The following is an 18,727-nucleotide window of genomic DNA, read 5'->3' on the forward strand; positions in this document are numbered from 1 at the left end:
CTCATGATTAAACACCCAAACACAACCCTAAGCCTAACCTAAAAGAGCAACCTAGCCTAACCACCCCAGAGAGAGAGAGAGAGAGAGAGAGAGACTGTCTACACACATCACCACCTAAACCCAACCGAATAACTCACACGCAAAAAACTATCAGAGAGACAGTGCCTTTTACCCCAATGACCACAACCGCTTCAGGTCCCTTTGCAACCAAGTCATCCAAGAAATATGCGCTGCAAAGACGTCTCACTACCCAACCAAGTTGCAACACCTGAAGCAGACCAACATCAGTCAGTGGTATGGTAAGCTTATAGAACTTTGTAGACTAAACACTAAAGTACACCCCCTCAGGCTCCCCTTCCTTAGTCATCTCACTAATGGTGACGCAGCTGAACATAAGAACATAAGAAAATAAGGAGTCTGCAATAGGCCGGTTGACCTGTGCATGGCAGCTCCTGTCGAGAGTTACTACCACTCTCTATCATCCATGAATCTATCCAGCCTCCCTTTGAAACTTTCCAGCGTTCTAGCACTTACTACAAAGTTGCTAAGCTTGTTCCACTCGTCCACCACCCTATTTGTAAACCAGTTCCTTCCTATCTCCCTCCTAAACCTAAACTTATCAACTTGAATCCGTTGTTCCGAGTCCTATCCTGCTCGGATATTATAAGAACTTTATCTACATCACTTTTATTGATTCCTTTCACCCACTTGAATACTTCTATCATATCTCCCCACACTCTTCGTCTTTCTAGGGAATCCAAGTTTAGTTTCTTCAACCTATCCTAATATGGAGGGTTTCTAAGTCCCGGAATCATTTTCGTCATTCTTCGCTGCACCGACTCTAGTGAATTTATATCCATTCTATAATAAGGGCACCAGAACTGAACCGCATAATCGAGGTGCGGCCTGACTAGCGCAAGATATAGTTGCAATAAGACCTCTGTACTCTTATTACTTACACTTCTAGATATAAAACCCAATACTCTGTTTGCCTTATTTCGAACATTAACGCACTGTTTTCTAGGCCGTAGGTCCGGGCTTACAAGTACCCCTTGGTCTCTTTCACTTGTCGACTTCTCTTGGTTGATGTTGTTAAGGCTGTATACATTGACAGTATTTGTTCTTCCAGTATTAAGTACGCTGCACTTGCTGGTGTTGAATTTCATTTGCCATTTTTCAGACCACCCCTGCAGTTTATTTAGATCCTCCTGTAATGCATTTGCATCCTGCCCTGAATTAATCTGCCGCCCTATTTTGGTGTCATCCGCAAACTTGCTTATGTCACTGCTGATCCCAGTATCTAGATCGTTTATGTAGATTATGAACAAGAGTGGGCCTGAGCAATCAACCATTTCGCAACTATATGCCAGACGCTCCCCCGGCTTGACACAGCCAGTCTCCCTGCTTACTTACCAGCCCCCTTTCCCACCGACTTAGTGTTATGAATTTGAAGTAGCAAAACGTTTGGACAAACTAAAGTTATAGCGCCCCATCACCCCACTGACTTACCAATGAAACACTACAGGGAGTTCTCCCCGTAACTAGCTAAACCCCTCTGCTCCATCATCAATGCTTCCCTTAATTAAGCAAGATGCTCAGCTGGCTGGAAGACCTCATACGTGTTACCAGTGCCCAAGTCAACGATTCCACAATCCTTAAATGAGCTACGACCCAATGCCATCGCCCCAATAGCCAGCTTAATCTACTAAGTTTCGTTCTTGACTGGGCTTATGCTGATATTCCAGGTACCATAGATCCTCAGTAATTTGGCAATATGAAAATTTCCTCCACCACTAACTGTCTTGTCAGCTTTCTCGACTACATATACCACAATCTGGAAAAACGAAAGACGTCTGTGGCTGTCTCCTCCATTGACTTCACCAAGGCATTTGACGTAGTCGACCATAATTTAATTATCAACAAAGCTATCGACTTCGGATTTCGAAGAAGTCTTATACCATGGCTTACAGACATCCTTAGTGACCGACGCCAAGCCGTACGCTTCCAAGGGGCTGTCTCCACCTTTCAGTCACTTACCTGCGGCGTCCCCCAAGGCACCAAGATGGGACTGCTCTGCTTCCTCGTGCTTATCAATGATGTCCAAAGAAAAACTTCCACTCGTTTGAATCAGTGTGAACAACTCAGCTCCCAACTATACCGCCCTCCAGAATATATTGAAGTCTGCAAAATTTGGCCACCAAACACCATGTCACCATCAACCATACCAAGACCATGGTTACACATCAACCTCTCCTCTGACCTTGTCCCACCTCCCTTCATTACTTTGGCTCCAACACTCCAGGTTGTGTACTCCACCAAGCTCCTCGGAGTCACTATATATAAACTAAATTGTAAAACACGTCAGTACAAGTGTCAAATCCTCCAGCTTTCGTCTCCACCTACTCCGCCGACTCAAGTCCCTCGGAGTTCCCGCACTCGAACTCTTCAGTGCTTACTCAATATTCATACTCCCCAAGCTCACCTATGTTTCCCCTGCCTGTTCTTCCTCCCTAAATGCCACACACCGGAAACACCTAGAAAAAGTGCAGGAGATGGCAGGCAAGATTATTCTTTCCCCTTCCTACTCCACATATCACGAAGCGCTCGACACACTGACCCTCTCTCTCATCGTCACCATGATCCCATCTACAAATTTGGTGAGAAGCTTCTGCACCATCCTCGACATCGGCTCCTGCTTCCACCCGAGATCCCTCGTCCGTGAATTGTTGTTCGAAACACAACCGCATCCAGCCCATACGAGCACGTACTGATCGTTATAATAATAGCCCAGTCCTAACCATTGTAAAATTTATCAACAATTCGTAATCAACCAGTGTATTCACTCCCGGCTAATCTTACCCTTTTGCACTGTAAATTGTTATTATATATCATATTTGTATCACTCATGTTACTTGTATATTTTCAGCCTTTTGGCTTCCATGCTTTCAATAAACCGGTAATTATTATTATTATTATTATTATTATTATTATTATTATTATTATTATTACACACACAAACAATGAACAAAATTAGTCTTAATTAACGTAATTAACGTAAATGTCATATAGCAAGCGGAAAATCACCTCATTAAAACACACAGGACTATTATTATTATTTCCTAGGTAAAGGTCTCAGGGGTAAAGCATCGAGAAAGTGATAAAACTTACACGCACGCACACACACACACACACTGCCCCAATTCCGTTCGTGTGTGTGTGTGTGTGTGTACTAACGAAGGCCTTCGCCTCGGTCAACAGGGAAGCCCTCTGGTGGACCCTCATCCGTTTTGGCTGCCCACCAAAATTCATCGCTATTGTGGGGCAACTCCACGATGGCATGAACGGCAGTGTCCTACACAATGGCACCCAGTCTGAATTCTTCTCCATCCAAACGGAAGTTAAACAAGGGTGTGTACTGGCACCAAACTCTTTTCCACTTTCTTGGCTGCCTTCCTTACTCGTGCCAGGGCAAATTTAGCCGGGAGGGTGGACATCCGGTACCAGATGATGGGTCTTTTCAACATAAGACGACTCCAGGCACGAACAAAGGTGTCGGCAGCTTTCACCCTTGTCGCTCACACTGAACGCGACCTACAGGAGATCCTGAACACCTACGCAGATGCGCATGCACACTTCGGCCTTGAGGTGAATGTACGTAAGACTCAGATTCTCTTTCAACCTGCCCCTGGTTCAGACACACCTCCACCATCCATCCAGGTTAACGGAAATACTCTAACTAATGTTACCCACTTTCTGTATCTCGGCTCCCACCTATCCACCACCGCGGACATTGATGAAGAGATTCAGCATCGGATCAGATGTGCAACCCAAGCCTTTGGCAGACTCCGAAACTGTGTCTTCAGCTGTAGAGAGATGAAATTATCTACAAAGTTACACGTATATCGAGCAGTGGTCCTCCCCACCCTGTTATATGGCATCGATACATGGGTCACATACAGGAGGCACATCAAGGCACTTCAAAACTTTCACCGACGTAGTCTACGTTCCATCCTCCGTGTTCGCTGGGAAGACAAGAGAACAAATGCCAATATTCTTCCTGACACCAACTGTAGGAGCATTGAGGCTACCATTATCCACGAACAACTACGCTGGACTGGCCAGGTTACTCGCATGGACGACAGTAGACTACCAAAGCAGCTACTTTACAGTCACCTAACGAATAGTTAACGTAATGCTGGCGGGCAACTTTAGAGTTATAAGGATAGTCTTAAGACAAACCTGAAAAAGCGCCAAATTGACCTCCTCACATGGGAGACGATTACTCCACACTGTAACGCTTGGAGGAGCACCATACAAGGTGTCAATACTTTCGAATTAGCCCGACTGAATAACGAGGCAGACAAGCGCCAAAGCCGGAAAGACGCTGTCGCCGCCCCTCCCTCACTAGATGTAGCCCCCCACATATGCAACTTCTGTGATCGACCCTGCCGGTCCCGTATCGGCCTCTTTAGTCACCTCAAAACTCACCAACCTAGGTGACATCCATAATAACTCATATCATTGTATCATAGCTGGATCGTCATACTTGATTCCGAGTGTCAGCAAAGTAGTAATAGGTAGTAGAGTAGGAGTAGGTAGTAGTAGTAGTAGTAGTAGTGTGTATACCATAATCATTAAAACTAAGCCAACACGGCTATCACGCACCTGCTGAACTAGAAATTACTAACACTATTATTTATTCAAACAGTTAACACACACTCCCCCCCTCCAGACCCCCCAGTTTAATTTGAAGTTTGCTGGGCGAGTCTACTAAAATAAAAAAAAATAAAAAAAAATAACGAAATAAAAGCGATGGTGATTAGGCACATTCCTGATAGCGTGTGTCATTAATAAAACTTCAGAACGAATATTATACATTAAATCAGGAAGAGCATAGTTTGGTTGAAGGCATTCATCCGAGATGTGATATTGACACACAATCAATACCTGTGATATAGTGAGTATGTGTGTAGGGGGGGGGGTGTTAGTGGTGACACGCTATAGGTTGAGCCAAGGCGGACCACCCTGTAAACACACTATTGACCAAAGACCTTATAACACGCCTGAAATACGTTCGTTTTGCTGAGAGTCAGCTTTATTACGACATTATTATCGGGTTGAGGTGTTGATTGTATGTAGAAGTCTGCGTGCTTTATTGGGCTAATGAAAAAAAATATCACTGTGGGTGCGCGTGATCCAGGTATATGCTGATAACCACAAGGAAAGACGAAAACACGAAGTTCCCAAGCGCTTTCTTGTAATTCACATCTTCAGGGGTGAGTACAGAACATAAGAACATAAGAAAATAAGGAGTCTGCAATAGGCCGGTTGGCCTGTGCATGGCAGCTCCTGTAGAGAGTTACATAAGAACATAAGAACATAAGAATGGAGGAAACTGCAGCGGGCCTATTGGCCCATACTGGGCAGTCCCGTTTACACCCAACCCCTATTGCTCATATAAGCATCCAACCTATGTTTGAAGCATTCAGCGTATTCGAGTTAATGATGATATTTGGTAACTTGTTCCATTCATCCACTACTCTGTTTCCAAACCAGTGTTTACCTATATCACGCCTAAATCTAAATTTGTCTAATTTAAAACCATTGTTACGAGTTCGCTCCTGGTTGGATAGTTTGAGTACCTTTGTAATGTCCCCTTTGTTTAGCCCTGCCTTCCACTTATACACCTCTATCAGGTCGCCCCTCGCTCTACGTCTCTCAGGGAGTGCAAATTAAGATGCTTTAACCTGTCTCTATACTCAAGGTTCCTAATGCCCGGGATTAGTCTTGTCATTCTCCTCTGAATTCTTTCCAAGGATTCTATATCCATTCTGTAATACGGTGACCAGAACTGAACTGCGTAATCCAGGTGAGGTCTCACAAGCGCTAGATATAATTTTAAGATGACCTCGCTAGTCTTGAAACTAACACTCCTTTGTATGAACCCAAATACTTTATTAGCCTTGTTACGAGCAAAAACACATTATTTACTTGGCTTAAGGTTCCTACTTATCATTACTCCTAAATCTCTCTCTAGCAATTCAGGATTTCTCTATGGCATCGTTGTTCATCTGGTATCTGGTTTCCTGTTTACATCTCCTATACTGAGTACTTTACATTTAATGGGCGTTGAATTTCATCTGCCATTTTTTCAGACCATTCTGAAAAAATTTGTTTTAGATCTTGCCTTCCTGTAGTTTGCGAGTCCTCGTCCAGATTTGATAACGTCCTATTTTAAGTGTCATCAGCAAATTTACTTATGTTGCTGTCAATGCCACGATATCTATGTCGTTTATGTATATAATAAATAATAATGAATTCAAGTACTGAGCAGCAGGAACTCCACTTGTGACGTTGTCAATGGGACTTTCTGTGCAGTGTGCTCACTCGCTGTTTCCTGTCCAGTAACACGCCTAATCCATTTTAAAGGATGTCACTCTCTATCATCCATGAATCTATCCAGCCTCCCTTTGAAACTTTCCAGCGTTCCAGCACTTACTACAAGGTTGCTAAGCTTGTTCCACTCGTCCACCACCCTATTTGTAAACCAGTTCCTTCCTATCTCCCTCGTAAACCTAAACTTATCCAACTTGAATCCGTTGTTCCGAGTCCTATCCTGCTCGGATATTATAAGAACTTTATCTATATCACCTGTATTGATTCCTTTCACCCACTTGAATACTTCTATCATATCTCCCCGCACTCTTCGTCTTTCTAGGGAATGCAAGTTTAGTTTCTTTAACCTATCCTGATATGGAAGGTTTCTAAGTCCCGGAATCATTTTCGTCATTCTTCGCTGCACCGACTCTAGTGAATTGATATCCATTCTATAATAAGGGCACCAGAACTGAACCGCATAATCGAGGTGCGGCCTGACTAGCGCAAGATATAGTTGCAATAAGACCTCTGCACTCTTATTACTTACACTTCTCGATATAAAACCGAATACTCTGTTTGCTTTTTTTCGAACATTAACGCACTGTTTTCTGGGCCGTAGGTCCGGACTTACAAGGACCCCTAGGTCTCTTTCACAAGTCGACTTCTCTAGGTTGATGTATACATTGACAGTATTTGTTCTTCCAATATTAAGTACGCTGCACTTGCTGGTGTTGAATTTCATTTGTCATTTTTCAGACCACCCCTGCAGTTTATTTAGATCCTCCTGTAGTGCATTTGCATCCTGCCCTGAATTAATCTGCCGCCCTATTTTGGTGTCATCCGCAAACTTGCTTATGTCACTGCTGATCCCAGGATCTAGATCGTTTATGTAGATTATGAACAAGAGTGGGCCTGGTACTGACCCTGGGAACCCCTGGATTACGACCCCTCAGATTTAACACCATCTACGCTGACCCTCTGCGTTCTATCGGTGAGTCATGATTTTATCCAATTTAAAACTTTCCCCTCGATACCGTGAGCCTTAATTTTTCTCAGAAGCCTCTGATGCGGTACTCTGTCAAATGCTTTGCTAAAGTCTAAGTAAATAACATCGTAATTTTCGTCATTATCTACTACCTCGAAGACTTTCCTAAAAAATGTCAGCAGATTTGTTAGACAAGATTTTCCCTTTGAAAACCCATGTTGAGAGTCATAGATTAATTTGCTTTTCTCTAAATGCGATCGGATGTTATCTGCTATAATTGATTCAAGAAATTTCCCCACTACTGACGTCAAACTGATCGGCCGGTAATTTGACGCTGATGCTCTGTCTCCCTTTTTGAATATGGGTACTACATTTGCCTGTTTCCACAAGTCTGGCACAACTCCGGTGTCTAAGGAGAAGTGACATACATGACATAAATGCTAGTGACAGGGGGGAAGGAGGTTCAGGGGAAGGATAAAGGGAGGATTGAAGTGAATTTTAGAAGGAGAGAATAGGTGCAGGGCAGGACAGAGTCAGGTGAGCGTCAGGTCAAGCGTCAGGTGCGTGTTGGGTTGGGCAATGGTTTCTCAGTACTTGGTCGGCTTGATTGTGTGTGTTGTTTTCTTGTTTGGAGGAAATGTCTTGGTCTTCTGTCTTGGTATTCTTGTTAGCTTGAAGTTGATTTTCTTCTTACTCTCCTCCTCCTCTTGCTCTCTTGAAGTGTCCATTCATTCGTGTTGGGTCTTGTTCTTCGTCTTCATCGTGTCTTAGGTTTTCGTAAGTGTGGATGAAGTCAGAGACGGTGAGGTTGACCACGTGGGCTTCTGCTCCTGGGGCCTCGTGGTGTTCTTGATTCTGTGTGGCGGGTGTCTTTTCTTGGGTTTTCTTTTCTTGATTTTTCTTTTCTTCTGGTTTTTTCTTGTCTTGGGCGCGTACAGCAAGGAGGGCCTCTTTGTAGCTCAGTTTCTTGTCAAGTCGAGCCTTGGCTATCCTGCATTCCTCCTTCCATTTGGGGCAGGTCCGATCGGCGGAGGAATGTGGGCCGCCACAGGCAGCGCATTTTATCACTGTGTTAGGGCAGACGGTGTAACAGTGTCCGGGGCTGCCGCACAGGGAGCAGGTGTCCTCCTGCGCCTCACACTTGTTGACAGTGTGACCGTAGTGCTGGCAGTATAAATAAACTAAAGAAAACAAAAATCACCAGGGCCTCTATAAACGTATTTACAAAATCATTAGACACTGGAGTTGTGCCAGACTTGTGGAAACAGGCAAATGTAGTACCCATATTCAAAAAGGGAGACAGAGCATCAGCGTCAAATTACCGGCTGATCAGTTTGACATCAGTAGTGGGGAAATTTCTTGAATCAATTATAGCAGATAGCATCCGATCGCATCTAGAGAAAAGCAATTTAATCTACGACTCTCAACATGGGTTTACAAAGGGAAAATCTTGTCTAACAAATCTGCTGACGTTTTTTAGAAAGCCTGAGGCAGTAGGAGCAATGACGAAAATTTACGATGGCTGGCTTAGACTTCAGCAAAGCATTTGACAGAGTACCGCATCACGAGGCTTTGAGAAAATAAGGCTCGCGGCATTTTATGAAAGTTTTAAATTGATAAAATCATGGCTCACTGAGAACGCAGAGGGTCGAAGCGAGATGGTGTTAAATCTGGAGGATATAGATTGCCCCGGAGGCCATTTATTGTGCAATTCCCCTTACATCTCAGTAAGGTGAAGCGCAAGGCAGAAGCGTTTACAGTGCCCAACTGGGAAACATGCGGAGTTCGTGCTTGCCTTTATGAATCATGCATTAAGGGCGTGGAGCCTGAAGGCATATTTTGTCAGCAAGTTACATAAAGTGACAATGATGAGTGTGTGGGGAAAATTCCGGTACAATTTATCTGTTTATGGCAAAGTGTGGCAGGTCCCTAATAATGTCAAGTGCCAGGCCTGTGACTAGGAGGAGGGATATCTGGTCAGGAGGGAAGAGGTGCCACCCTTAGGGGGGTCATAGGGCAAATGAGGATGTGGTGAGAGTCTGTTGACCACAAAGTTTACAAACAGTGCGGCCAGGCTCAGGGTTGCCAATGTACTGGCGGCGAAGTACAGTGGGGGTGGAGGTGATATGGTGTGGTGGGGCAGGTACAGTAGGGGTGGGGAGGCACATCGGCATTGACAACATTGAGGGACACACCTTTTAGTGTTATTGTGATGGTGTGTCTGTCGACATGTCGGTGGGGTACAGGTAGCCGGGAGTGGTGTCCTCAGGTCCAGGTAGCCCTGGTGGAGACAGCTCAGACACGGGAGGGCGCGGCTTGCGGTGGGTGGTGGACAGGTTGAGGCACCAAGTGTTGTGAGGATGGGGCAGGACTGCGCTCGGGGCAGCAGGACACACCAGGGCAGGCCGGTAGGCGCTACACCAGTAGTGAGGGCCGCCGGCAGTGGAGTAGGCCGTGAGCAGGGGGCCTACAGGGGGACCAACAGCTTGTGTCAAACCAGAAGAGAGGAGTGACTGGGTGGCAACAGAGGGCAGGGAGTAGGGATGGTGGTACAGAGTGTAGCGAAGAGTTGTTCAACACGGTTGGTAAATTCTTGGAAGAGGGATATGATCTGTGTTATGTCACTGGTGGGGGTTGTGGGGGGCACTGAGGGAGCACTAAGCTTGACAGCCTCAGAGTAGAGACGGGAGGAGACCCAGTTGTTGAGTTAGGAGACGGCGGACTGCTGTGTTGTAGCCAGATGAGCCAGGCAGAGGCAGGTGTTGTTGAAGAAGGCGTTGCTGGAGACACAGGGCACACAGGGGGTGTGGCCCGGAAGACTGGGGGGCGTTGTGGAGACTTGGCCTTCGGGAGGCTTTTTCCCCTGGGACAGACGGGCGATTGGGGCATTGCCGTGAGTCAGCATTGTGGCCATTCACTGGGATTAATTACATAGCCCACCCCTTCACTATTATGGTTTTTGATTTTCTGGGCACAGGCGGCAGAGTTGTGGTTATGTGAACAGAAGCGACATCTCGGCAGATCACGACGACAGCAGGCAGAATCAATGTAGACGATAGTTTTACAGTGGGGTAAGAGTGGTTGGGCATGTGGTTGGGCACTCCTTCCTTCCACTTGACAATGACAGCGGAAGGTATAATAGAGCGCATCTGATGTTAGCAAGGGGAAACGTTTACTAGGATGTGGCAACATTCATCCGCGTCTACGGGGGGAGCAGGACGACCCCGTCAGCCAACAGTACGGTTTCTAGGCCTCAGGAGTCTGACACTTGATAAAGTTGTCTTCTACCTTGTCGGAATTCAATGCTGAAACCGTGCTGTCTGCAGTACTTCATCATCCAATTAAAGCGTTCCTCTACAGTTTTCAGAGAGTCCGAAGTGGAGATTCAGCTACTTGTTTGTTTGGCAAGAGGCAGTGATAGGTCCATGGCATTGGTGTTTCCACTGTGGCTAGCGTTTCCATAGAAACATTACCGTCACTGTCATAATCACTGGGGTCTGACTCTTGAAGGGTGTTCGATTCAGTATGACCAGGCGAGTTGGTAATGGCATCAGTATCAGAGATGTCTGCGTCTGCGTCACAGCCCTTCTGGTACGTTTATGTCGAGCCCCCATGCTGGCAAAACTTGACGGCCAGGGACCTTGGTGGGACGATCGGGAGGTTCAGGCACCTAGAATCTCGGTGGTCAGGCCACAACTGAGGGGGGTAACCAGTGGGGTTCCCAGGGCCAGTACTAGGTCCACACTTGTTCATAATCTACATAAACGATCTAGATATTTGAGCAGTGACATACAAGTGCGGATGACACCAAAATAGGCGGCAGATTAATTCAGGCAGGATGCAAATGCATTACAGGAGGATCTAAATAACCGCAGGTGGTCTGAAAAATGGCAAATGAATGCAGCGTACTTAATATTGGAAGAACAAATACTGATAATGTATACAGCCTTAACAACATCAACCTAGAAGTCGAATTGTAAGAGACCGAATGTAAGCCCGGACCTACGGCCTAGAAAACAGTGCGTTAATGTTCGAAATAAAGAGCAGAGTTTTATATCTAGAAGTGTAAGTAACAAGAGTGCAGAGGTCTTATTGCAACTATATCTTGCGCTAGTCAGGCCGCACCTGAGTATGCGGTTCAGGTCTGGTGCCCTATAATAGAATGGATATAAATTCACTCAGAGTAGCGAAGAATGACAAAATGATTCCGGGACTTAGAAACCTTCCATATCAGGATAGGTTAAAGAAACTTAACTTGCGTTCCCAGAAAGACGAAGAGTGGGAGATATGATAGAAGTATTTAAGTGGGTGAAAGGAATCAATAAAGGGATAGATAAAGTTTCTATAATATCCGAGCAGGATAGGACCTGAGCAACGGATTTAAGGATAAGTTTAGGGTTTAGGAGGGAGATAGGAAGAAACTGGTTCACAAATAGGGTGGTGGACGAGTGGAACAAGCTTAGCAACTTTGTAGTAAGTGCTGGAACGCTGGAAAGTTTAAAAGGAGGCTAGATAGATTCATGGATGATAGAGAGTGGTAGTAACTCTCGACAGGAGCTGCCATGCACAGGCCAACCGGCCTATTGCAGACTCCTTATTTTCTTATGTTCTTCTTATGTTCTTACTGGGAACATGCAGCACCTGGGTCACGGCATCATTCAGAAATTTCCAGCAACCAATAAAGTGAACTTGACACATGCAGCTCGACAAAAATATGGAGTCTGAAGCTCAACAATCCATCCTCCCAGCTGAGGTTAATTTATTGTTATTGTTTTTTCTTTTCGTGGAAGATATCAGTGACGTTATCATTCGAACTTCCAAGAAAATTTAGCTGAACTATAGTCTGCTTTTCCAAGGTCAACCTTAACAGTTGATCGAAATCTTATCACAAGGCTGCTACAGTATGCAACTAAAGCGTCAGAAAGTGGGCGAAATCCCGGACATATTTCACATCCCTTGGATAAGACCAACTCTCCGGTGATCGTGACTGTAGTATCATGAACACAATGAATAATAACAATAACGGAGTACTGCCGAGCAAAAAAATAAACTTTATGTTGAATTTTATCTCCGAACCATAAAGCAGACCAAGTGAACCCAAAATAAATACTGAATGTCTTCTCCACGTCAAGGTCGACTGACATACACAGTACACACTCCACAGCTGTAGTAGGTGCGCACCGCAACTTGAGTTATTACAAGAACAAAATAGTGATAGTTGGACGGATTGACAGGCCATATTATAATAATAAATATTAATATTAATATTAATAATAATAATAATAATAATAATAATAATAATAATAATAATAATAATAATAATAATAATATCGGTAGCAGTAGTAGTAGTACCGATAATAAAATAATAAAAGTATTAATACAAATAATAATAAGAATAATAAAGGATGAGAGGAGACAAAAAAAAAATTTGTCTTCTCATACAATATGTATAGTATAATCTCAAGAAAAAAAACTAATCAAGACAGTATATCTGGTGGCTGATAAATACATCACATCACGGAACACAATCAAGTCAAATTACCCTTCACATGACTACCTTTTACCGGCACAAGTCAATCGCAAATATGTCCGAGCCATAATTTTACAACCTACCTAATGCCTCCTGGTGAGAGAATGAACAAACCCAATCATGATAAAACTCGAACTGGCCACATACTTTTACGACTCCTCATGTTGTTGATGCTTGATACTTGCCAAAATATTTGAAATGATGTATAAACATTCCTCTGGCGTCCACCTGTTGGTATGTACTGTACAGTTTTCAACATGCATGATGTAATGATTGTTTATCAGACCACAGCTTGCAGCCCAGAGATGTACGACACATACAACAGTAAGTATATGCCCACATGGTAACCCACACAGAAATATTGACTGGGACAACATTGTAGGTGACTATGAATCTGAAGACTTCCTAGACGCAGTACAGGACAATTTTTTGAAACAACTAATTACTGAACCTACTAGGTGACAATATATTAGACCTAGTATTAACAAATAAAGAAAATATTATCAGAGATATCACAGTAGGGGAAGAACTAGGTAACAGTGATCACAGAGAAATCAGGTTCACCCTAAATTGGGAAACGAAAAACAATGACAATATGGTCAGAGTCCCAAACTTTCGGTTGGCGGATTATCAAGGGTGAAGAAGGTACCTAGGTGAGGTCACCTGGGAGCAGTCACGTCAGTCCCCAGAACATAAGAACATAAGAAAATAAGGAGTCTGCAATAGGCCGGTTGGCCTGTGCATGGCAGCTCCTGTCGAGAGTTACTACCACTCTCTATCATCCATGAATCTATCTAGCCTCCTTTTGAAACTTTCCAAGGTTCCCACTTACTACAAAGTTGCTAAGCTGTTCCACTCGTCCACCACCCTATTTGTGAACCAGTTTCTTCCTATCTCCCTCCTAAACCTAAACTTATCCAACTTGAATCCGTTGCTCCGAGTCCTATAGTGCTCGGTTATATAGAACTTTATCTATATCCCCTTTATTGATTCCTTTCACCCACCTAAATACTTCTATCATATCTCCCCGCACTCTTCGTCTTTCTAGGGAATGCAAGTTAAGTTTCTTTAACCTATCCTGATATGGAAGGTTTCTAAGTCCCGGAATCATTTTTGTCATTCCTCGCTGCACCGACTCTAGTGAATTTATATCCATTCTATAATAGGGCACCAGAACTGAACTGCATAATCGAGGTGCGGCCTGACTAGCGCAAGATATAGTTGCAATAAGACCTCTGCACTCTTGTTACTTACACTTCTAGATATAAAACCCAATACTCTGTTTGCCTTATTTCGAACATTAACTCACTGTTTTCTAGGCCGTAGGTCCGGGCTTCTAAGTACCCCTAGGCCTCTTCCACAAGTCGATTTCTCTAGGTTGATGTTGTTAAGGCTGTATACATTATAAGTATTTGTTCTTCCAATAATAAGTACGCTGCACTTGCTGGTGTTGAATTTCATTTGCCATTTTTCAGACCACCTGCAGTTTATTTAAACCCTCCTGTAATGCATTTGCATCCTGCCTGAATTAATCTGCCGCCCTATTTTGGTGTCATCCGCAAACTTGCATGTCACTGCTGATCCCAGTATCTAGATCGTTTATGTAGATTATGAACAAGAGTGGGCTAAGTACTGACCCCTGGGGACCCACTGGTTACACGGCCCCACTCAGATTGAACACCATCTACGCTGACCCTCTGCGTTCTATCGGTGAGCCATGATTTTATCCAATTTTAAAACTTTCCCTCGATACTATGAGCCTTAATTTTCTCAAGCCTCTGATGCGGTACTCTGTCAAATGCTTTGCTAAAGTCTAAGTAAATAACATCGTAATTTTCGTTATTATCTACTACCTCGAAGACTTTCCTAAAAACGTCAGCAGATTTGTTAGACAAGATTTTCCTTGTAAACCCATGTTGAGAGTCGTAGATTTTTGCTTTTCTCTAAATGCTATCGGATGCTATCTGCTATAATTGATTCAAGAAATTTCCCCACTACTGACGTCAAACTGATCGGCCGGTAATTTGACGCTGATGCTCTGTCTCCCTTTTTGAATATGGGTACTACATTTGCCTGTTTCCACAAGTCTGGCACAACTCCCGTGTCTAATGATTTTGTAAATAAGTTTACAAAACCTTGATGTTACTATAAACTAGAGGAGAAAATCAGATCATATTTGACTTGAAATTTTACAAATCGCAGACAAATTAGAAATTTGTCAATGGGTCTTACCGTACACAAAACACTACGAACACTCTTACTAACGCACAGGAAAGTCAAACTGACCCGCCACTGGCCGCCAGTGACCCCTAACCTCTCTCTCCTTATCAATTCGAGGCCCCTGAACACATTCATCCAGTATATACACATGGGAATAATTTTATTTTACTAATAAATTTCGGAGTGGATGTAAATCAAGACAGATTTACAAAAATACGAAAATTACGAAAAAAGTAGAAGTGTTGTGGCCATAGAAAACAACAAAATCATACTAAACTAAATCACTGGATATGGAGGTGTGTTCAACATAATTAAAATACTGCCTAGGAACTTGAGTGAGATCAGGAAGAGATAAGTAACACAGGAGGCTTGGTAACCTTGTAATTAACCAATGGATTATATAGTGAGACTGTATGATAACATGTTACATCTATAATAACAACAGGATTATTCAGAAATGTGTTACCGGTATAATAATAATAATAATAATAATAATAATAATAATAATAATAATAATAATAATAATAATAATAATAATAATAATAAATAATAATAATAGTAAATGATAAATCAGAGTTCAATAGGAAGATCCGTTATTGGTATACGGTAATAATTACAGCAACGTAATCGAGAAATCTAGTACAGTACATGTATACAGTACAATATACACATATTGTACGATAGACACAGCTATTACATGGGATATTTTGTTATTCATAATGTACAGTGTACTCAATAACACTGAAGCTCACCACACTGTTATAATCATCACTGTCCACCATATAAAAAAACAGTAGAACACACCGTAACGTACTTAAGAAGCGACTTCCTGGTACTGTAGTGGTGAGCAGTGTCCTCCAGTGTCCGCCTTCTGTGGGCGCTGGTGACGACTGACTGACTGAGTCATTGACTACACCTGTCAGCCACCTCAGTACATCCCAGCCTACAGGTACTACAATCTTCCTCACAGTGAATCTGTCCGCTCCATACATGGACGGTATAATAATGTGACATCCTTGCTCCTGTCTGACCCATTTACTGTTATATTAATATACTGGAATAAAGGCCTTCAACAACCAATGACTACATAACCCTAATAATGACCACTGTAATAATTAGTAATAATTAGGCTACAGTATATATTTAAGGATATTCACAAATTGAACAATTAAGAAATAAAATAATTATAGTATACTTAAACTGCAATAAATTTTACACAACTTAAAGAAACAATTATCCATATAATGTATAGCCTATGATTTTTTTTCCTTTTGCCATATGGACATGCAGTTCTAGCTAATCTTGAAGATGTGGTACACAGTACACTATGTGTATTACTGCTCTATGTAAATTTAATTCATTTACGTACGGATGTCTGTGGGGAGACAGATTGTCGACACAAACTAGTCCGTCACGTGTCCGCACCTCACAAGAGTTCAATCAATGTAGATTTAAGACTCGCTTCCTCCTATATACTTCCCTTGGTAGTTTCCGTGGCTGTTACCGGTTGCTGGTGCAGTTCAATAATTCCTTTTTTATGCTTGTGTGGTTAATCGGCGCATTTTTCGACAAATTTCAGTATGTTTTTTTGTATTAGCAATGAATACCGGTATATTAATCCATATTAAGTGACACACACATTCATTATTGTTCTGTTTCTGAGAAACTGCCACAGTCGAGGTGTGCATAAAAACATGCTAATAACTACTAACGAATGTAGGCATTATAAAAACATTTAATTGTGATTTTTTGTACATGTTTCGGCTTGTGTTATCGTGGACTAACGAGCTTGACCCTATAATGTAGGAACAAAATTGTTTGCTTAAACAAAAAAAAAATTATGTAAAGATCGCTTAACGGTGTTGGTTTCAATCTCAGTACAATATAGCAGTAGTGCTTTTCACACTTATTGAGCGGTTTATACTGCCGTATGTTGCCACTCCAACTTCATTTACATAATCCACTGGAAATAAGCTTTTAAGATCTTTCTTACGCTTTCATTATTTATAAATTCAATTATTGTTTGCATTCCTGCACTGGCTATATACTGTACATGTTGAACCAATTTTTTATTGACATTGAAAGCTAAAAGAATACGGACACGAAGTGGACAGTAACAGCAACACTGACATGGCTGAGGCAAGTAAGAGCCTGAACCCTCTTGGTGGCACCTGTTCTACCTTGTATGACGAATTTGTTATGAATCTATCACGAATTCTCTTTAATGTTAATGTGAACACAAATAACTCATATCTGTCATGTTCATTATCCCTTAGAGAGTGAGTTACCCTTGAAGTAGATCATGAATCCGGGACCTTGAAGTGTTTAGATAAAGACCAGTTACTATGGATCTAATTGTCTTCATGTCAATCTGTGATTATTATCAGACCAAAGCTGTTAATCTTCCACGACCACATCTCTCCAGCAGTAATGTTGCTTTAGTGAATTGGCACACTTAAAAATTTTCGGTGTGGTTGTCATGATCACAATGACGGCTGGTCTGTTTTAAACCTGTTGATTCATATTATACTCCATGTCCGCAAAACATGTGGATAACTGGTGAGTTATCCCTAAGAAGAAACGCTTTTTCCTTCTCCGTAAGTCCCGCCCATTTGGGGTACTCAGTTGTCAACGTATATATTCCACTTTTTACTGGCAAACTCAATCTATAATTAGTTTATGTAAATCAACTTAAGAAATTCGCCAGACCAGTGTCAACTGAGGGTCATCTTTGAATGTGTAGCAGTTGATTTAATGTAATTTCTGTCCTTGCATGAGTAGCCACCTCTGGCAACTCACGGGTATTTAAACCCATGCGGGAAGGAGGCAGCCCTCCCTATGACGCTCTGCAATTTAACTCAGGTATGTAAGCCAGTGTTCCCCGCCAATATAGCCATTCAGTTTGACTTAGTCAATTTTGTGAGTATCAGTGTTCATGTTGTAACAGTGTAATTGTCATTTACCCAGTGTAAGAATTACTATAACGTAAATGTCGTCTGTCGTTGCTAGATGAAAGATTGTTTGTGATTGAGTCAGCATAAGCTACCTTTGATGCTCTGCAATTTATCTCAGATCCAGTGTGTGGGTTATTTGAACACCCCACCGATTGTCCCGAGTTGGTGGCTACCTAACAGTTAGCTGTAGTGGAAGATGTCGCCAATTCGACAGGATTCAAACTGCAAGTCCGCATTTTGGGAAATAGACCCCAGACGCTCGCCACGTGTCAGACTTCAACCTACCACAACAGCCATCTTCATTTGTTGAGACGCCAGTGTCCTACCCTGGGACACACCTTACAGTTCTTTGGTCCAGTGTTGGTTGTATGTGATGGGGAATAATAAACTGGAAATAATTGTCCCATGTTGAGTAGTGAACCCATGTAAATTGTTAATATCAGTAGTAACGTGTTGTGTTGTGAGTGCATCTTCCATATGTACTGACAACAGTTCTAGTGAAGATGCCATATGTAAGTTTGATCCTTGTAGTTGGATGTAATGTAATGTACCACCAGTAATGTTGTAAGAAGCGAGAGCATCTAATTGGAGTTGCAGCTGAGAAGCCAAGGAGTTGATCCTGGTAGCTGTATGTAACGTACCACCAGTAATGTTGGAGAA

This window comes from Homarus americanus, unplaced genomic scaffold (assembly GCF_018991925.1).
Source record: "Homarus americanus isolate GMGI-L3 unplaced genomic scaffold, GMGI_Hamer_2.0 scaffold48354, whole genome shotgun sequence".
NCBI lineage: Eukaryota > Metazoa > Arthropoda > Malacostraca > Decapoda > Nephropidae > Homarus > Homarus americanus.